Here is a 22,525-nt window from a genome sequence, read left to right as displayed (position 1 = left end):
CAAAGAGTCAGATAGGACTTAAGTGGCTTAGCACGCATGCACACACCGTCAAGACCCATTTCAGCACTGCAGGGAAGCCCTGTAGTGTTGATGGACTGGTCCTGCATTCTCCCTGGTGTATATAACTCTCCCCATTGCCACCTTTGATCTTTATTACCTAAATCGTACTGTTCTTTAGAACCTTCCTGATCCTTACAGATGTTTTTCCCTGTGTGATCTTCCATACCCTCTATTGCCTTTACATTTTGAAACTTATTTTCTTTCCACTTGTCTCATTAACTAGCTAGCATTTATTGAATACTACATGTAAAAGTATACTGTTATGATTTTAATTCTTTGGATTTCCACAGTCTCCCAAGGAAATAGGAAATGTTGCTAACACATTTTGTATATAAAAAGATCTGATAATAGAGTGGTTGGGATTCTAATCTAGCACAGTGCTAGAGTCTGGTGTTGAAATCTCTGTTTTTAACAACAATGCCATCCTGTTTCTTTAAGAATTATCTTCTAAAAATATTCATTTCTACTTGCCAGTTTAGCTTTGCAAGTCAAGCTATATAACAAATAAGCTGATGGTACACTGGAGGCATAGTGTCTGAAATTTTGGTGAGGGCCACAGGTGAAGGATGCTGTCACAGGTTATGATGCTGTCAGTCATTTTCAACTACAGAAAACATTCCCAGGAGGTATCATTTGAATCTCAGACACTGAGTCAGGTGTCTTATTTTTTTCTCAATAAAGACAGAATTATCTATTAAGAGGTAACTTCCCCCACACACACATATAACCAATGATTTTATTCTGTTGTGGATGTTCTGCTTCTTCACATTGTGATCTTTTTTAAATTGAAGCATGCCTGCATGCACGCTCAGTCATGTCCAACTCATTGCAATCCCAAGGACTGTAGCCCACCAGGCTCCTCCACCCATGGAATTTTCTAGGCAAGAATACTGAAGTGGGTTGCTATTTCCTATTCCAGGGGATCTTCCAAACCCAGGGATCAGGCCTGTGTCTCTTGCATCTCCTGCATTGGCAGGCAGATTCTTTATCACTGGCGCCACCTGGGAAGTGCATAGCTGACTTACAATATTGTATTAGTTTCAGTTCAGTTCAGTCGCTCCGTCATGTCTGACTCTTAACAAAACCATAGACTGCAGCATGCCAGGCTTCCCTGTCCATCACCAATTTCCGGAGCTTGCTTAAACTCACATCCTTCAAGTCAGTGATGTCATCCAACCGTCTCATCCTCTGTCATCCCCTTCCCCTCCTGCCCTCAATCTTTCCCAGCATCAGGGTCTTTTCCAATAAGTCAGTTCTTCACAATAGTTGGCCAAAGTATTGGAGTTTCAGCTTCAGCATTAGTCCTTCCAATGAATATTTAGGACTGATTTCCTTTAGGATCTACTGGTTTGATCTCCTTGCAGTCCAAGGGACTCTCAAGAGTCTTCTCCAAAACCACAGTTCAAAAGCATCAATTCTTCAGCACTCAGCTCACACATCCATACATGACTACTGGAAAACCATAGCTTTGACTAGATGACTAGATTGGTAAAGTAATGTCTCTATTTTTTAATATGCTGTCTAGGTTGGTCATAGCTTTTCTTCCAAGGAGAAGCATCTTTTACTTTCATGGCTGCAGTCACCATCTGCAGTGATTTTGGAGCCCAGTTTCCACTGTTTCTCCATCTATTTGCCATGAAGTGAAGGGACCAAATGCCATGATATTAGTTTCTGAATGTTGAGTTTCAAGCTAACTTTTTCACTCTCCTCTTTCACTTTCATCAAGAGGTTCTTTAGTTCTTCACTTTCTGCCATAAGGGTGGTGTCATCTGCATATGTGAGGCTGTTGAGATTTCTCCCAGGATTCTTGATGCCAGTTTATGCTTCATCCAGCCCAGCACTTTGCATGATGCATTCTGCATATAAGTTATATAAGCAGGGTGACTATATACAGCCTTGATGTGCTCCTTTCCCTATTTGGAACCAGTCTGCTGTTCCATGTCTGGTTCGGACTATTGCTTCTTAACCTGCATACAGATTTCTCAGGAGTCAGGTAAGGTGGTCTGGTATTCTCAACTTTTTAAGAATTTTCTACAGTTTGTTGTGATCCATCAAAGGCTTTGGTGCAGTCAATAAAGTAGAAGTAGATGTTTTTCTGGAACTCTCTGCTTTTTTGATGATCCGGTGGAGGTTGGCAGTTTGATCTCTGGTTCCTCCGCCTTTTCTAAATCTAGCTTAAATATCTGGAAGTTCTCAGTTCACATACTGTTGAAGCCTGGCTTGGAGAATTTTGAGCATTACTTTGTTAGTATGTGAGATAAGTGCAATTGTGTGGTAGTTTGAATATTCTTTGGCATTGCCTTTCTTTGGGATTGGAATGAAAACTGATCTTTTCTAGCCCTGTGGCCATGGTTGAGTTTTCCAAATTTGCTGGCATATTGAGTGCAGCACTTTCACAGCATCAGCTTTTAGAATTTGTTTTTTTTTTTTAATTTATTTATTTTAATTAGAGGCTAATTATGTTACAATATTGTATTGGTTTTGCCATACATCAGCATGAATCCACCACGGGTGTAGGATTTGAAATAGTTCAACTGGAATTCCATCACCTCACTAGCTTTGTTCACAGTGAGGCTTCCTAAGGCCCACTTGACTTCACGTTCCAGGATTTCTGGCTCCAGGTGAGTGACAACACCATTGTGGTTATCTTGGTCGTGAAGATATTTTTTGTACAGTTCTTCTGAGTATTCTCGCCACCTCTTCTTAATACTTTCTGCTTCTGTTAGGCCCATACCATTTCTGTCCTTCATTGTGCCCATCTTTGCATGAAATGTTCCCTTGGTATCTCTAATTTTCTTGAAGAGATCTCTAGTCTTTCTTTCCCATCCTGTTGTTTTCCTCTATTTCTTTGCATTGATCGCTGAGGAAGGCTTTCTTATCTCTCTATACTATTCTTTGGAACTCTGCACTCAAATGGGTATATCTTTCCTTTTCTCCTTTGCCTTTAGCTTCTCTTCTTTTCTCAGCTATTTGTAAGGCCTCCTCAGACAACCATTTTGCCTTTTTGCATTTCTTTTTCTTAGGGATGGTCTTGATCACTGCCTCCTGTACAATGTCTCAAACCTCCATCCCTAGTTCTTCAGGCACTCTCTCTATCAGATCTAATCCCTGGAATCTATTTGTCACTTCCACTGGATAATCATAAAGGATTTGATTTAAGTCATACCTGAATGGTCTAGTCGTTTTCCTTACTTTCTTCAATTTAAGTCTGAGTTTTGCAACAAAGAGTTCATATGAGCCACAGTTAGCACCCAGTCTTGTTTTTGCTGACTGTATAGAGCTTCTCCATCTTTGGCTGCAAAGAATAAAACCAATCTGATTTTGGTATTGACCATCTGGTGATGTCCCAGTGTATAGTCTTTCCTTGTATTGTTGGAAGAGGGTGTTTGTTATGACCGGTGCATTTCCTTGGCAAAACTCTCATAGCTTTTGTCCTGCTTCATTTTGTACTCCAAGGCCAAATTTGCTTGTTACTCCAGGTATCTCTTGACTTCCTACTTATGTATTCCAGTCCTCTATAATGAAAAGGACATCTTTTTTGGGTGTTAGGTCTAGAAGGTCTTGTAAGTCTTCAAAGAACCGCTCAACTTCAGCTTCTTCAGTATTACTGTTCAGGGCATAGACTTGGAGATTGAAGACGTGGAGATTCAATCTCATTACTGTGAGATTGAATGATTTTCCTTGGAAACTAACAGAGATCATTCTATCGTTTTTCAGATTGCACCCAAGTACTGCATTTCAGACTCTTTTGTTGACTATGATGGCAACTCCATTTCTTCTATGGGATTCTTGCCCACAGTAGTAGATATAATGGTCATCTGAGTTAAATTCACCCATTCCAGCCTATTTTGTTCACGGATTCCTAAAATGTCAATGTTTACTCTTGGCATCTCCTGTTTGACCACTTCCAATTTGCCTTGATTTGTGGAGCTAACATTCCAGGTTCGTATGCAATATTGTTCTTTACTGCATCAGACTTTACTTCCATCACCAGTCACATCCACAAGTGGGTGTTGTTTTCGCTTTGGGTCCATCTCTTCATTCTTTCTGGAGTTATTTCTCCACTGATCTCCAGTAGTATATTGGGCACCTATCAACCTGGGGAGTTCATCTTTCAGTGTCATATCTTTTTGCCTTTTCATATGGTCCATGGGATTCTCAAGGCAAGAATACTGAAGTGGTTTGCCATTCCCTTCTCCAGTGGACTATGCTTTGTCAGAACTCTCCACCATGACCCATCCGTCTTTGGTGGCCCTACAAAGCATGGCTCATAGTTTCATTGAGTTAGACAAGGCTGTGGTTCATGTGATAAGTTTGATTAGGTTTCTGTGATTGTGGTATTCATTCTGTCTGCCCTCTGATGGAGAAGGATAAGAGGTTTATGGAAGCTTCCTGATGGGATAGACTGACTGTGGGGGCAGGAGGGGGGGGGGTACTGGGTCTTGTTCTGATGGGTGGGGACATGCTTAGTAAATCTTTAATTCAATTTTCCGTTGATGGTTTCAAGTGTACAATATTTGTGATTTGATGTTTTTATAGTTTATATTTCATATAATGTTGTTATAAAATATAAGCTACATTTCTTATGCTTATATTACATCTTTTTAACTCATTTATTTTATACACAGTTAACATCATACTCAATGGTGAAAAGGTGAAAGCTTCTCCTCTAAGATCAGGAATGAGATAAGAATGTCCACTCTTAACACTTTTATTTAATATTGTATTGAAAATACTAATGACTTCAATCAGATAAGAAAAAGAGATAAAAGATTTGGAAGGGAAGGAGTAAAACTGTTACTTTTTTTTCAGTGACATGATAATATATGTATAAAACCCTAAAGACTCCACCAAAAAAAACCCAACCATTAGAACTAACAACTGAACTCAGTAAAAATGCAGGATACAAGATTAATATACAGAAATCTGTTGTTTTTCTTAATAATGAAAGAGAAATCAAGAATGATCCCATTCACAATCACATCAAAAAGAATAAAATACCTATGAACAACTTTAACTAAGGAGATGAAAGATTTGTACTCTGAAAACGCCAAGGCTTTGATGAAGAAAATTTAAGATGATGCAAATAAATGGGAAGATATCCCACATTCATGACCGGAAAAATTAATACTGTTAAAATGTCCATGGCTACCCAAAGCAATCTAGATTCAAGGCAATCCCTATCAAAATACTAATGACATTTTCACAGAACTAAAACAAATAATCCTAAAATTTATATGGAACCACAAAGGCCCCCAAATCAAAGCAATCTTGAAAAAAAAAGAACAAATCTGGAAGTATAATCCTCCCAGACTCCAGACTATACTACAAAGTTACAGTAATCAAAATTGTATGACAGAAAAACAGATACACAGGTCAATGGAATAGAATAAACAGCCCTGAAATAAACACATTCACATATGGTCAATTAGTCTACAACAAAGGGGACAAGAATATACAATGGAGAAAAGGAAATCTCTTCAATAAGAGGTAATATTATTGACCAAAATAGCTATTTGTTATATCTTTATCACAAATTTAAAGAAGAACTAAGTTCATTGGTATGTTATCAGCACCTAGTATAGTGCCTGATGTGCAGTAAGCACTGAATAAATATCTGTTAAATAAGTGCCAAGAATAGAGCATATTTTAAAGAAATGCAACTTTTCAGGCATTGTTTATATACTTTTTTCATTAGACTCCAACATTATCAATCATTGATTTTCTAAATCCATTTACTCTTTCCAAATTAAAACAAAACTTACCATTTTCATCTTGAAATTTGCCAATCCACAGCTCCCAACTGGTTACTTGCTTCTCACTCATCCTGGCATTTTGGAAAATTTGGTTACAAAATGATGTTAAAGAATATGTCTTTTTTCCTGACTGAGGTAAGTATTTTTATCTTCTTAATAAGAGGTATTTCTAGATGAGAGCTTTCTCCTCTCACTTGTACTTCTAAATTTCTTTTTCAAAAAAGCAAAACCTCTTTTAATCTTTCATGCAGTTGACTTTATCAACCACCTCCACGGATGATAGGAAGGTTTTGTAAAATACAACCCCAGATGCTATGAAAGTGAAAGTGAAGTCGCTCGGTCGTGCCTGACTCTTTGCGACCCCGTGGACTGTATGTACCCCACCAGGCTCCTCCGTCCATGGGATTCTCCAGGCAAGAATACTGGAGTGGGTTGCCATTTCCTTCTCCAGGGGATCTTCCCAACCCAGGGATTGAACCCAGGTATCCCGCATTGCGGGCAGACGCTTTAACCTCTGAGCCACCAGGGAAGCATCCCTGGTGTGATGCTTAAAGTTTATTTACTAGACCCAATAACGTAGGAAAGGATTAATACTGGCTTTTTTCCCACACTGAGATACATTCATCAAAAGATAACATTTAAAAATATAATTATTTGATTATTTCCACACTTTCATGTAGTTATCATGAGAAAATCCATTTTTCTTTTGCTTTTTGTTTCCCCCATAATCTTTCACACAGATTTACTGCATAGCACAAAACTAGTACTTACAATTAACTGAAAAATTTTATTTTAATAGATTTAACACTAAGAGATAGATTTTTCTGTCTTGTATTGTTGACAAATAGTGGTATATGTTAGCTTATATTAATAGTTCAAAATCAAGTTAAATGAAAAACTAAGTTTTTTACAACTTTTACGAACAACTGAAGTGTTTTTAATATTCTTTTGTGTTCCTGAGTGCATTGAAAAACATATGCAGGTAATGAATTGAGTTTTCCCTTTTCCACAGTCAAAAGATGGATTAACCATTTCATTTTTATATGTTTTCTTCTATTTTCATAAGCTAGCTTTTAATCATAGAAGTATTCCATGGGCACAGCAACAAATTTAAAACAGTAGAGAAGATGTGAAATATAAAGTCTAAGACTCTTAATATTTTCCTGTGGCAGCCCCTCTACTCTACCTCCCCAGAGGGAAACTTTGTTAACCTCTCCCTCTGACTTGATTCTTCTTATTGCTGTCATACTTCTATTTCTAGATTATAAACCTTAGCCATTGTCTAGTGATCATCTGCAAAGAACCTGGAAGAAGTTATCACATTAATTTTCCTCTCACCTCTTTTTCTCAGTCAACTTCCCAAATAGTTATACCTTTATTTTTATACTTGTAGGCTTTATAACAATCTACCAACCTGTATCTATGTCTATCTAATCTATCGATCTATCTCATCCTCTGCCACCCTCTTCTGCAGAGGACGAAATGGTTAGACAGCATCACTGACGCAATGGACATGAATTTGAGCAAACTATATGAGGTAGTGGAGAACAGAGAAGCCTGGAGTGCTGCACTCTATAGGGTTGCAAAGAGCTGGGCACAACTTATCAACTGAACAACAATAAATCTATCTATCATCTATCTTTCAATCTATCTCTATATTCTCTTAAATAAATATATCTTCTATGTTTTCCCTGAAGGCTGATTTTAAAAATGAAGCTCCAAATATCATGTACAATATAAACATATAAACATTATTCCCTGTAGAATCAAATATTATGGCAGAAGCCACAAATGATAATTCCATATCAACAAAACTTTGCCATTCATAGGAGAAATTTCCAAAAATCAAGGCCTAGTGAATCTTCTTTAAATTTATTGCCATCTTTCTTCTTGATTCTGAGTGACAGTAGTTATCAATATTTTGTATGTCCCACATTACCCTCATCCTGAAAAGCTTGCTTTGCTTGAGTATACTATTTTCTTGACAAATTAATGTTTAAAGTATAGGCTGTATGCACAGTAGATTTTCTCAGTCCTGAAAATGTGTCTGAATATGTGTTTGAAAATAAATTGTAGTATAAAATTTTTGATTCAAAATCTTTTACTGTATGAATTTTGAAAATGTTACTCCATTTTCTTTAGCATCCATTGTTAGTAATGAGAAATCACAAATCAATCTGGCTCCATTCTCTTGCAGGTAATTTGTTTTATTCTTCTCTGCTTTTATGATTTTTCTCTTTATCCTTGTGGTTATGAATTTTCAATAGGGTATATCTACAAAGGAATGTTTTCTAGTGCTGTTTGGCACTTGGTAGACCAAAGACTGAAAACAGAGACATTTCCTTTTTTTATCTCTTTGATTATATTCTCCTACCTGTTGTCACACAGAAACCCTTCTTCTAAGATGTTATGTTCTGGGTTGTGGGAAATTTTCTCTGTTCTATCATCCATATTGCTAGATCACAAGAAGTCAGATGTGTACATTTAATAATTTATTAAATACAAAGTTTATTTCTTAATTTAAAAATTTTACACATTTTTCCAATTTTTTTTCTTTATTGCTTCTTTTTAAAAAGCAGTGTGTTTTTATATGCATGCAGACTCCTGAATTTTGCAGAGAATAGACTTCTTAAGAAGTTAACTTCTGGTATCTGAATTATCCTTGTTTTCTCCAAGGCCAATTATTCTGTTTGTTTACTTTGGTGTTCCTTTTTCATGCTATAGATTTCCTTTGAACATCTGGAGACCCTAAGTGATTAAATCATGTTAGATAAAGGCATTTGTTGCTTAGTATGAATGACTGGAAAGGGTTTTCTCAGAGATTGATAAATCCATTTTCTTACTGAATTCTTCCTTTGATTAGGTATGTTTTGTCCTTACTCAGTTGTGGATTTTTCCAAAGTTTCACTTTCCCTCCAAACTGCCCCATAAAAATAGTTTTAATAAATCTAATAAACAAATTTTGTTGGAAATATTTCCAACAACTATTTTATGAACTAATATTTGAACACTGGAAGGCAAATTAAAAACAATAAATATTTTCCCAGTGAAAAAACATTCACACATCTTACCTCTTGTTCTAGTTCCAGAAACTGTAAAGGTGAACCTACTGGGGGCTGGCTTGAGGAGAAAAGGGAATCTTGTTCCAGAAGGAACTTTATGAGGGATCATAAGATGACCCAGAGGGAGGGTATGGGGAGGGAGGAGGGAGGAGGGTTCAGGGTGGGGAACACAGGTATACCTGTGGCGGATTCATTTCAATATTTGGCAAAACTAATACAATATTGTAAAGTTTAAAAATAAAATAAAATTTAAAAAAATAATTTCTAAACATGGGAAAGGAGGAAATAAATCACTGGTTGAAAAAAAATGAAAAATACAACCAAAAAATACAATTTAAAATTTTCATGAGAATTCACAACATTCATCCTCTAATAAGCTATATTTGACTTCTCTAGATTTAGATTTCAGTGATACCTTCCAAAGTGAAGACATATTTTCTATACAAACCAAAATACAAACAAAAAATAACTCCCTAAGTGACAATGTGATCAGTGCTGTTTATTAGGGTCTTAATAACTTCCTTAATTAAGTCAATACACTAGAAATTTCCTGTATCTTATCTCCCTCTACAGGAAGGAATATTCCCTCTTTTAAAGCTTCTGCTCCTGCAGCAAGTCCAATAATTAACTTTATGTATTATTTCTACATTGAGAAAATGAACTAACCTTAGTCTTGTGTTGAAGGACCCAGTCTCCCTCACAGATTTGCATTTGTGTGTGTGTGATACTTTATTTTCTAGTCTAGTCAAGGCTATGGTTTTTCCTGTGGTCATGTATGGATGTGAGAGTTGGACTGTGAAGAAGGCTGAGCGTTGAAGAATTGATGCTTTTGAACTGTGGTGTTGGAGAAGACTCTTGAGAGTCCCTTGGACTGCAAGGAGATCCAACCAGTCCATTCTGAAGGAGATCAGCCCTGGGACTTCTTTGGAAGGAATGATGCTAAAGCTGAAACTCCAGTACTTTGGCCACCTCATGCGAAGAGCTGACTCATTGGAAAAGACTCTTATGCTGGGAGGGACTGGAAGCAAGAGGAAAAGGGGACAACAGAGGATGAGATGACTGGATGGCATCACTGACTTGATGGACATGAGTGTGAGTGAACTCTGGGAACTGGTGATGGACAGGGAGGCCTGGCATGCTGCGATTCATGGGGTTGCAAAGAGTCAGACATGAGTGAATGACTGAACTGAACTGAACTGAACTGATACTTTATTTTCTTACAAAAATATTAAAAACAGAAAATCCCAAAAGGCATAGCTTCAGTAAAACTGTGAAACCATGTAAACAACAACATAAATGTGAAAGCTAGGCTTGGAAATAAAGGAGAGGTTTGGGAGGAGGAAGTGAGAATTGCACAGAAGAAGGCACCGACCAAGGGAAGCTTCGACAGTTGATCACATGCAGTAAGGCACCAGTTACTTCCCAGCACTGGTGAAAGATCTTTGCACAAAACAGTAACAGCCAGTAAAGGAGAAAGGAACTGCTCATGCCCTGTCCATACAGAGCATCACCATAAGCTCAGCCATGTGTGAGCATGTGCACATACACACACGTGTGTGCACATGCAGAACGCATGTAGAGAAGATGCTCTCTGTCTAGAGATTCTAATACAGTTTTATTGAAATTCCACCCCAACAGTTCAGAGGTCTCCCCTTCCTCTGAGAATCCCCAAGGAAATTGGCAGAGAAAAGCCCATTAGTGGGGCCTCAGCCAATGACCAGGAAGGGTCAAGTAAGCCAGGCTTCCAATGAACCAGACTGTAAGTCAGAATGGATCCCAAATCCTACTGACTTAGGAATCACACTTATCCGAGGAACACACTTGCAGATGAGATAAATCTACAGTTAGCAATGATTCTTTAATCTTTCCCCCAAATTACCAATGAAAGAATGTAGAAAGTCTTATATGAAGAGTTGTTAAAGTGGAAGGGATGAATTAATGTGAGCTAACAAAACCTCCCTCCTTTTCCTCAATGTTTAGGCCCTGCATACTGGAGTTTCAGAGTTAAGCTTTCAAATCCAAAGAGAAGAAAAGAGCATTAATACAAAGCCCAACTCAGAGAGTCCCACTGTTTGGGGTGCTTTAACACCTTCAGATAACTAAGGAATCATTTGTTAATGGCTTTCAACTTTGGAAACTTAAGCTGGTAAATCCTCTTCTTCATTCTGTCTTTTTTGACTGTACCACCATATTCATGATCATCATATAAAAATAATAACAACAAAACAACTTTCATTTATAAAGGTCAAATACTTGTTAAGAACTGTGCTAGGTTTGCAAACTTTACCTCATTTAATCTTTATTAACAACCCCATGAAAAGCATCATGTCTACTTTTTCAGCAGCTTTTTAATTTTTTTGGCTGCACTGGACTCAAAAGCGGAGACATTACTTTACCAACAAAGGTCCATCTAGTCAAGGCTATGGTTTTTCCAGTGGTGACGTATGGATGTGAGAGTTGGACCATGAAGAAAGCTGAGCTCTGAAGAATTGATGCTTTTGAACTGTGGTGTTGGAGAAGACTCTTGAGAGTCCCTTGGACTGCAAGGAGATCCAACTAGTCCATCCTAAAGGAAATCAGTCCTGAATTTTCATTGGATGGACTGATGCTGAAGCTGAAGCTCCAATCCTTTGGCCACCTGAAGTGAAGAACTGACTCATTGTAAAAGACTCTGACGCTGGGAGGGATTGGGGGCAGGAAGAGAAGGGGACGACAGAGGATGAGATGGCTGGATGGCATCATCGACTCGATGGACGTGAGTTTGAGTGAACTCCAGGAGTTGGTGATGGACAGGGAGGCCTAGCGTGATGCAGTTCATGGGGTCACAAAGAGTCGGACACGACTGAGCGACTGAACTGAACTGAACACCTTCAGATTACTAAGGAATCATTTGTTGATGGCTTTCAACTTCAGAAACTTAAGCTGGTAAATCCTCTTCTTCATTCTGTCTTTTTTGTACCACCATTTTCATGATCATCATATAAAAATAATAACAACAAAACAACTTTCATTTATAATGGTCAAATACTTGTTAAGAACTGTGCTAGGTTTGCAAACTTTACCTCATTTAATCTTTATTAACAACCCCATGAAAAGCATCATGTCTACTTTTTCAGCAGCTTTTTAATTTTTTTGGCTGTGCTGGATCTTCATTGCTGTGGGTAAGCTTTCTCTGATTGCGGCCAGCAGGGGCTACTCTCTAGATGTGGTGCACGGGCTGCTCATCACAATGGCTTCTCTTGTTGTGGAGCACAAGCTCTAGGGCACATGGGCTCAATAGTTGTAGCTCAGGGGCTTAGTAGCCCTGCAGCACGTGGAATCTTCCTGGATCAGAGGTCGAATCCGTGTCCCCTGCATTTGCAGGTGGATCCTTAACCATTGGACCACCAAGGAAGTCCCATTGTGTCTACTTTTGAAAGGAAGTCACTGGAACACAGGTATACCTGTGGCAGATTCATTTCGATATTTGGCAAAACTAATACAATATTGTAAAGTTTAAAAATAAATAAAATTTAAAACTTTTGAATTAAAAAAATAAAAAAAATAAATGTGGCAATTTTAATGAGAAAAATAAATAAAATAAAATCTAAAAAAAAAAAAAAGAAAGGAAGTCACTGAAGGTAGGGGAGATTAAACAACTTGTCCAATCTCACCAGCTAGTACATGGCACAGCCAGGATTTGGGTCTCCTGATTCTATGAGAGGTGCATGAATACCTCTCATCCTTTCATAATTGAGCCCCACTAAGAAAGGTCATTTATCCAAATATGCTCTAGCTTCAGAATTTTAGAGCTTGAGAAGAGCTTAGAGATAGCATTAAGGTCTTTATTTTATAGATGAGGAAATGGGAGCCCAGCAAGGTGAACAAGATGGCAGCAATAGTCATGCACAGCTCAGGGCTCCTGACCCCTGGGATGGCATCTTTTCCAAAATACCATCTTGCTAATGGGAACACACTTAATTACATGAGATGACCCTATATAAGTCTATTAAGAGCTTTTAAGATTTAGGAAAAAAAAAAAACTTTTATGTTTGGATATGCTCAGTCCTCAGTATGGAAAAGTGAGTGTTTTTCCTTTCACTCAGAACAGAAAATTTTGAATACTTTGACTAGAATTAATCAACGCCTGGAAAGATTCCAAATTCAATTATTTTCATGTACTAAATATAGTTCAATTTAAATTCTGTGAGTCAGTCCAATGAGCAGTTTCTATCCAGATTGTTCTGGTGTTTCTATTTGTTGCTTGCTTCAGTAATCACCTTATTTCATCTCTCTGAAAGTGGTAACTGAAGTGGCTCCCTTGAGATTCTTCACCTTCTCAGGAAGATGAATTCAAAAACAATCCTGGAAACCCAGATCAATCAACATTTTCATCACGATTTCCTTCAGGTGTTTTTCTTATTTTTATTTCAACACATTTAAAATTTATTCAGTGTCTGTCTTTCCCAAAGTGCTCATGGGTTCTGATGTGGCAATCAGAAACTTCTTAGAAAGGCTGTTCATGGCCCAACACTCTTGAAGATCTACATTTCAAAGAGTTCATAAAGAGGATGTGTTCACTCAGATTTTATCCTCTGGTTTGATTATTATATGCATTATTATATTGTCATCTATCTTTGGGACAAAGTTATTAGAAAAAACAAACCTCTCCTCTTGACTTGTTTTCTCTAAAGTAACTTTGTGTTCTATGGCTTTTTTAAAAAATGAGAAATTAAAAGGAAGGGATGAGAGTGAAGTTGTATTATATGAAGGAACAGGAAGAGGGAGATGAAGTCAAACAGGTAGGTGGGTCTGGACAGAGGCACTCGGTGGCCACCAGACTGAGACCTTGATGTGAGGAACTATGGGGAATCATTGAAGCTGTATGGGCAGGGAGGCAATGTACATCTAGAAGTAAATGGGATAAGGTGGAGACATGACTGGAGAGGAAAAGTCAAGAGGCACAGAGGTGGCTACTCTGACAGCCCAGTTCTTATGGTGAACACTGGTTTAAAAAAAAAAAAAAAGCAGCAGCAGCATCTCAGTAATAGTTAAGTGTGCAAAGACGATAAGGCAAAGGATAAATGCATTATAAAGACAACATTTTTTAAAAAACATATTTACTTTTTGGCTGTGTCAGGTCTTAGTTGTGGTATTTGGGATCTTCCAGTTGGGGAACTGGGGTCTAGTTCCCTAATCAGAGATCAAACCCAGGCCCCCTGCATTGGGAGTGTGAAATCTTAGTGACTGGACCACCAGAAAAGTCATAAGATGCAGCATTTAACAGAGGCAATAGGCATCTCTAGCACTAAATCAGAAGGTTCAGTTCAGTTCAGTTCAGTTGCTCAGTCGTGTCCGACTCTTTGTGACCCCATGAATCACAGCACGCCAGGCCTCCCTGTCCATCACCAACTCTCAGAGTTCACCCTGACCCACGTCCATCGAGTCAGTGATGCCATCCAGCCATCTGATCCTCTGTCGTCCCCTTCTCCTCCTGCCCCCAGTCCCTCCCAGCATCAGAGTCTTTTCCAATGAGTCAACTCTTCACATGAGGTGGCCAAAGTACTGGAGATTCAGCTTTAGCATCATTCCTTCCAAAGAAATCCCAAGGCTGATCTCAACTTATATGCAGAGTACATCATGAAAAACGCTGGACTGGAAGAAACACAAGCTGGAATCAAGATTGCCGGGAGAAATATCAATAACCTCGGATATGCAGATGACACCACCCTTATGGCAGAAAGTGAAAAGGAACTCAAAAGCCTCTTGATTAAAGTGAAAGTGGAGAGTGAAAAAGTTGGCTTAAAGCTCAACATTCAGAAAACGAAGATCATGGCATCCGGTTCCACCACTTCATGGGAAATAGATGGGGAAACAGTGGAAACAGTGTCAGACTTTATTTTTCTGGTCTCCAAAATCTACAGATGGTGACTGCAGCCATGAAATTAAAAGACGCTTACTCCTTGGAAGGAAAGTTATGACCAACCTAGATAGCATATTCAAAAGCAGAGGCATTACTTTGCCAACAAAGGTTCGTCTAGTCAAGGCTATGGTTTTTCCTGTGGTCATGTATGGATGTGAGAGTTGGACTGTGACAAAGGCTGAGTGTCGAAGAATTGATGCTTTTGAACTGTGGTGTTGGAGAAGACTCTTGAGAGTCCCTTGGACTGCAAGGAGATCCAACCAGTCCATTCTGAAGGAGATCAGCCCTGGGATTTCTTTGGAAGGAATGATGCTAAAGCTGAATCTCCAGTACTTTGGCCACCTCATGCGAAGAGTTGACTTATTGGAAAAGACTCTGATGCTGGGAGGGATTGGGGGCAGGAGGAGAAGGGGACGCCAGAGGATGAGATGGCTGGATGGCATCACTGACTCAATGGATGTGAGTCTGGGTGAACTCCGGGAGTTGGTGATGGACAGGAAGGCCTGGAGTGCTGCAATTCATGGGGTCGCAAAGAGTCGGACACGACTGAGTGACTGATCTCTCTCTGATCTCCTTCAGGATGGACTGGTTGGATCTCCTTGCAGTCCAAGGGACTCTCAAGAGTCTTCTCCAACACCACAGTTCAAAAGCATTAATTCTTCAGTGCTCAGCCTTCTTCACAGTGATTTTGGAGCCCCCCAAAATAAAGTCTGACACTGTTTCTACTGTTTCCCCATCTATTTCCCATGAAGTGATGGGACTGGATGCCATGATCTTAGTTTTCTGAATGTTGAGCTTTAAGCCAACTTTTTCACTCTCCTCTTTCACTTTCATCAAGAGGCTTTTGAGTTCCTCTTCACTTTCTGCCATAAGGGTGGTGTCATCTGCATATCTGAGGTTATTGATATTTCTCCTGGCAATCTTGATTCCAGCTTGTGTTTCTTCCCATTAAGCATTTCTCATGATGTACTCTGCATATAAGTTAAATAAGCAGGGTGACAATATACAGCCTTGACGTATTCCTTTTCCTATTTGGAACCAGTCTGTTGTTCCATGTCCAGTTCTAACAGTTGCTTCCTGACCTGCATACAGATTTCTCAGGAGGCAGGTCAGGTGGTCTGGTATTCCCATCTCTTTCAGAATTTTCCACAGTTTATTGTGATCCACACAGTTAAAGGCTTTGGCATAGTCAATAAAGCATAAATAGATGTTTGTTTGGAACTCTCTTGCTGTTTCCATGATCCTTCAATTTAAGTCTGAATTTGGTAATAAGGAGTTCAAAATCAGAAGACGCAGAATAATAAATATGTGCTGTGTGTCTAAGGTGGGACTGTGATTCATACCTATGTGTCTTTGAGAATTGCAGCCCTACCTTTATACACACAAATGGAGGTGGGGAAGCACATAACTAGAATTTTCTACAATTACTATTTAGAAACAGAAACTTAGCAGTAACAGTTGGCCCCTTATTCTATTTTTGTACATGGGTCAGTATTTTAAGTTCATCAGTTTAATAGAGCGAAGGACAAGATTGAATCTTGTTGACAGGGACCACAGGAGGGGTCCACAATCTTGACTATATGTAGCATATTTGATGCACATGCTTGTTTGTGTTTTCTCCCCACCCAGAGTGTCTGGGATCTTTGAAGGCAGAGCTGGAGACCTGCATTTGCTTTGTATCCTCAACAGGGCTGGAGGCACAATACAGGTTTAATAAATGCTTCTTTAAAGGGGAAAATGAACCACACAAACAAAAAGGAAGGCAACAGCTAAAAAGACAATCTGACATTTAAAGCATAAGTATTCATTGGAAGGACAAATGCTAAAGCTGAAGCTCAAATACTTTGGCAAATTGATGCCAAGAGCCTGATGCTGGGAAAGATTGAAGGCAAGAGGAGAAGGAAGTGGCAGAAGACGAGATGGTTGGATGGTGTCACTGACTCCATGGACATGGGTTTAAGCAAACTCTGGGAGATAGTGGAGGACAGAGGAGCCTGGTGTGCTACAGTCCATGGGGTTGCAAACAGTCAGACACAGCTTAGTGACTGAACAACATTTGAGAAAGAAAGAAAGGGTCTTTCTTACTCTCTCCTTGCCAGAAAATGTCCCCAGACTCTCACTTACATACAATAATTTTCCAGAGGTAAGACACTTAATGGATTGGACCTATGAGAAAACTGTAAATTCCCTGCTCCACTTTCCAACAGAGGAGTAGGAAGGGGAAGGGGAGAGAATCTGAAAAAGAGTATAAAAGAGTATACTTATTTTTCTTCTTTTCGTGGTACCCAAGTTGATGGAGGCAGAGAGAAGCAGACAGTGCCAGCGTCATTGAAGATGCACAGTTGGTTCTCCCCAGTTCTCAGAAAAATTTTATGCAAGTATAGAAACACTATGATCCAGATGCTTATAGACAGAATCATCACACATATCTGGAGCTTTTCCAATATCATGTAATTTGTTATTCCCAGATATGCCCACATAGCAACTGTCTGTTTTCCAAATCATGTTGTTGTCAATAAGTGATTCCTCATATAGATTTACAGAAGCATTTCTAAAAGTGACTGATGTTTTTGAATTATTATTCATTTCAGAAATATTCATAGAGTGCCTACTTTCTGCCTAGTACTGTGCCAGTTGTTGAGAAACAAAAAAAAAATTTTAAGACTGAGTCCTTACCTACAAGTAATTTCCAGTTGAGTAAGGGAGACAGATCCACATCAGAATAACTATTCCATAATGTAGCAAGCATTTGTGATAATCACAAGCATAGTCAGGAGCAAAGCCTAATGTGATCTGGGTGGCACAGGGAAGAGAGGAGTCCAGGCAAGATTGCTAAAGCCCTTGATCCCTGAACAGCTCTTTAAAATAGATTTTTTAAGGCCTTTTTTTTTTAATTAAAAGAAAAAATGAAAGGAAAGGATGACAGTGGTATTGTATCATTAAAGAAATGATCATAAACAAAGAATAGCATAGGACAACAAAAAGCATAGCATGACTTATGTACCAAAGTACAAATATTTCAGGGTTCCTGTGACAATAATTATTGGGCAGGGAACAGGAGGAGGAGGACAGAGAGTCAAGTCAAGCCACACACAGAAGATTCCATGAACCATGTAGGACTTTTTCCCATTAGGAGTAGACAATGAAGTAGTCAATGAAATAGTAGTAGTCAATGAAGACTTTCAAACAGGTTAATAATATGATCCAATTTGTTGGGGGTTGTAATGCTTTTTTATTGTGGTAAAAGTCACATAACATAAAACATACTGTCCTAACCATATTTAACTGTACATTTCAGTGGCACTAAGTACATTCACGTTGCTGTACAACTCTCACCATCATCTATCTCCCAAATTTTTCACCTTCCTAAACTGAGATGCTGTCCCCATGAAACACCAGCTTCCTATTCCCCTTCCCCACCCCAGCCCCTGGCACTTACCAATTGTACTTTCTAACTCTATGAATTTGACTACTCTACACACCTCATATAAGTGGAATCAAACAGTGTTTGTCTGCACCTAATGTATAGTGGGAATGCACTTTTAAGGTTAATTTATGCCCTACAAACCAATTTGTTTTAAAATAAGCCCCTCCAGAGATTATCAGCATGTGGAAAGTTTGAAGGGGACATGAATGGAGGCAGTGAGATTTGCCTCTAAGTAGTGGTTGAGGTTACACATGGTGTGGGTGAAGAGCAAAGGGACAGACAAGAGAGACTGGAGGAAAGTTTAAGAGAAAGTGATGGAAACTAGATGTTAATCTGCAACTAAGGTAGGAGGGAAAAGTCAAGACTTCAAGGTGGATGCTAAAATCAAGATTACCAGAGTAGAGGATAGGAGTGGGATTGAGCTGTTGAGTTGAATGCTTGACACGTGTGTATGGTACCTCTGGGACATCTCAGTGGAAGTATACAGCAGACAGTGGTACATGGATATGAAGTTTGAGATAAATTCTAGACTAAAGGGCTGTAACGGGGAGGCAGTTAGCCACTTGTGCTTGTGACCCACTGAAAATATCCTGCTTGCAAGTGCTGTCCAAACTTACTCTCCTTTGTTGAAAAATGACATATGATTGGTTCACATTGACATGGATACTTAGCTCTTTCAGAGTTTGTGAGACTGTGACACTTTCAAAGAACATAAATCTTTTCTTTTTAATTTTTGACCATACCCTGTGCCTTGTGGGATCTTAGTTTCACAACCAGGGATCAAACCCACACCCCCTGCATTGGAAGTACAGAGTCTTAACCACTGGACCACCAGAGAAGTCCCAGAACATAAATTCTAAAAGAAATACCTATTCATTTAAAAATAATAATAACTTTCTCAAGTACTCTTGAGAAGAAGAGAGTCTAAATATGTAATTACCATGGAACTACCTCTGTTTCTCTAAAACTCAACATCAAGTGTAGCTAATAATGCCTTGACTGACTCCTTAGCTGGACACGGACAGAATCAAGTTGAATAATATGTTTCAAATGATCTCAAATAGTAAAAAATACATTTGCTGTTGATACACTTAAAAAATACCAAAAGTTTCATATTTTTACTTAGGCATCTAGCTACTTATAAATCCTTGATTTTTTTCAGAGACAACATGAGAATATTTTATGAAAGAAAATGAAACTAGAAAAAGAAAGAAATCTGCAACAGATTTATTTTCATATATACAGAGGCCTGTGCTTCATTAAGCAGTGAACGTGTCCTCGGGGAATCTCCATTAAGTCATTGGTGACACTGGCTCTGCAAGTTGTAATAGAGTTTGGTTTCTATAACATTAGAGCACTGAACCAATTCAATTTTAAGGCGAAATGCTAGGAGCTAAGAGGATTTGAAGGATAGGAAAAAGCATAATTAGATAAGCCGCCTGACTTAAATATGAACAGTCATTAGCCGAGAATATGAGGTGTGCAAACCTAGAAAAAAACACCCTTTGTCATTGGGAATGGGACAGCATTGTTGTCCCATGTTAAAGCCTTATGGAATAAAGGCAAATCCTTTGGTTCTTCTCAATCTCATCATGCACATCGTCACCCAACTTGCCACTCTACAAAATGACCTCACTATTACAGTTTTCCTCAGAGTCTATAGTTTTTTTTACTCATTTCATTTTTGCACTTGTTTTATATACCCAGTCCCTAGTGCTCCTTCTACATTTTTCTGCATCTGTGTCTTGTTAGTGTCCCTTTTAAGCTGCCCTTGGAATATTTCACAGTGTCCTACAGAAGGCTCTCTCTTTGTGGAGCAAGGATGGGAGAGACAGGATTTTATGGTCAAATAAAAATGTGAAATACTTGATTCTGCATTTTCCTCTTGGAGATTCAAAATGTACATTAGCATACTAAAGGCTCTGCAAAAAAAGAAAAACTGCTCAGCCTTTTAAATCGAACATTAAACTTGTTTGATCACAGACCCTTTCTCCTGGAACAGCTATTAACAGCCTCAGATACCAGTGCTCCAGAGAATCTACTATGGGAAACAGCCCCAGAGGGTGGGTGGAGGAGGGCCTCCCATCACACGTTTATAAATAGAAGCTGGATAAATGTTTTAATACAGTTCTATCTGCTCTACTGTTTGTATCCAGAGAACAGAGGAATGATACGAAACCTGAGTTGCAACCCTGAATGTGTAGCATTGAGCATATTTCATATGCCACTTCTCTTTTCCTCTTCATGGGTAAGACAGGGTAATGTTGAGACGACAATGAGTTACTCCATAGTCAAGTACTCTGGGAAATAACAGATGTCATTTATTAAGTGCTTGCTGTGTGCCAGTATTATGCTAAACCTTTAACACATTGCTTTTTAAATTCTCAGAATGATACAGGTTTATGAATTTGAGGACTGAGGCTTAGAGAAAGAAGAAACAAACCTAAAATCAACCAACTAAAAAATACACCAGGAATATAAAACCAATCTCTTGGCCTCTAGAACACAAGCTCTTAGCCACTGATACCCATGCTTAGTGGCTTAAGAAAGAGGATACATAATTATTTAGATATTCTATACATTGGCTTAAAGCTCAACATTCAGAAAACTAAGATCATGGCATCTGGTCCCATCACTTCATGGCAAATAGATGGGGAAACAGTGGAAACAGTGGCTGACTTTATTTTTCTGGGCTTCAAAATCACTGCAGATGGTGATTGCAGCCAAGAAATTAAAAGACACTTACTCCTTGGAAGAAAAGTTATGACCAACCTAGACAGCATATTCAAAAGCAGAGACATTACTTTGCTAACAAAGGTCTGTCTAGTCAAGGCTATGGTTTTTCCAGTGGTCATGTATGGATGTGAGAGTCGGACTATAAAGAAAGCTGAGTGCCTAAGAATTGATGCTTTTGAACTGTGGTGTTGGAGAAGACTCTTGAGAGTCCCTTGGACTGCAAAGAGATCCAACCAGTCCATCCTAAAGAAGATCATTCCTGGGTGTTCATTGGAAGGACTGATGTTGAAGCTGTAACTCTAATACTTTGGCCACCTGATGCGAAGAGCTGACTCATTGGAAAAGACCCTGATGCTGGGAGAGATTGAGGGCAGGAGGAGAAGGGGACGACAGAGGATGAGATGGCTAGATGGCATCACCAACTCGATGGACATGGGTTTGGGTGGACTCCAGTAGTTGGTGATGGACAGGGAGTCCTGGCATGCCGCAGTTCACGGGGTCGCAAAGAGTCAGACATGACTGAGCGACTGAACTGAACTGAACTGTATATTGGATTGGTAAAAATTTCATTCAGGTTTTTCAAGAAGATGTTATGAAAATCTTGAACAAACTTTCTGGCTAACCCAATATTTCAGTTTGAAATCCTTCCATGAAATAACTTACCCAAAAAAGCTGTTATGAATCACTAAGGGAGAGAAGAGTGAGGTTTTATCTGCCCATCTTGACAGTGTCTACTTTCCACCCTGTCTCAGGAGAGACCAATGCCAAGGGAGAGAAAAGCAGGGTGGGGGTGGTAGAATTTGCCATGGCAATGATGCTATAGGCCCCAAGCACCACCATATTCCCAACATGAAATTAACAACTTGTCAATATTGATGCTGAAATTTGTGACAAAAGCACATTGTTCAAGGAGGCCCAATAAAACACTTTCATTTCAAAGCTCAAAGTATCTTTTATTATCCCATAATTACTGGCTTACAAAGACCATAAAAAAATTATTCAGTCCCTCTCATCTCTCCTTGCCAGATCAAATCTATAGTGATAATGGTGGGCCAAGTTGGGATATGTTCTAGCAGTAAGAGTGGAACTAGAAAGGATGAAAGGGTGGTGTTTTGTTTTGTTTTAATCCATCAAATAAAATTTATTGAATGCCTGCTCTTCTAGGCCTTACAGATAGTTCAGGAAAAGAATTAAGTGCTAGAGTTTATATTTCTTGGCTTATTGGATTATTGTTTTTAACAATAGGATTGTTGCATCTAATTAGATTCCAATTGATTGTCATGTGACTTGACATATACTCTACTTGACTTTTTGACTTTGTGCTTGGTTACATGACATGCTTCAGCTAATGGAATTTGAGCAGATGTGACTGTCACATCTGAGCAGAATTTTAAAATGAGATTTCCTGCTTTGGCTCTGCTTCCTTTCATATTCCTGCCCTTCACCATAAGGACATTTTATCCTAGAGAAAATATGTTTTTTCAACTCAAGCCCTGAAGTGGAAGCCAGCCTAGCCAAGCCTGGGTGTGCTCAGGAGAATGAAGAAATGCTGTAGCCCACCGACAGCCATCATGTGACATAA

At 38.9% G+C, this 22,525-nt stretch overlaps 1 non-coding gene across 1 annotated transcript; it reads left to right on the top strand.

The window, feature by feature from the left end:
* The first annotated feature begins 8,857 nt into the window (after positions 1-8,857).
* On the top strand, positions 8,858-8,984 carry LOC133254507 (small nucleolar RNA SNORD22). Its single transcript, XR_009738688.1, has one exon. It is a non-coding gene; the product is annotated as a small nucleolar RNA SNORD22 (small nucleolar RNA).
* Positions 8,985-22,525: the final 13,541 nt, after the last annotated feature.

Source organism: Bos javanicus, chromosome 9, assembly GCF_032452875.1.
Source record: "Bos javanicus breed banteng chromosome 9, ARS-OSU_banteng_1.0, whole genome shotgun sequence".
In the NCBI taxonomy this organism is placed as follows: Eukaryota; Metazoa; Chordata; class Mammalia; order Artiodactyla; family Bovidae; genus Bos; species Bos javanicus.
Note: the sequence above shows the minus strand (reverse complement) of the source record. Positions and strands in the feature narration are given on the sequence as shown.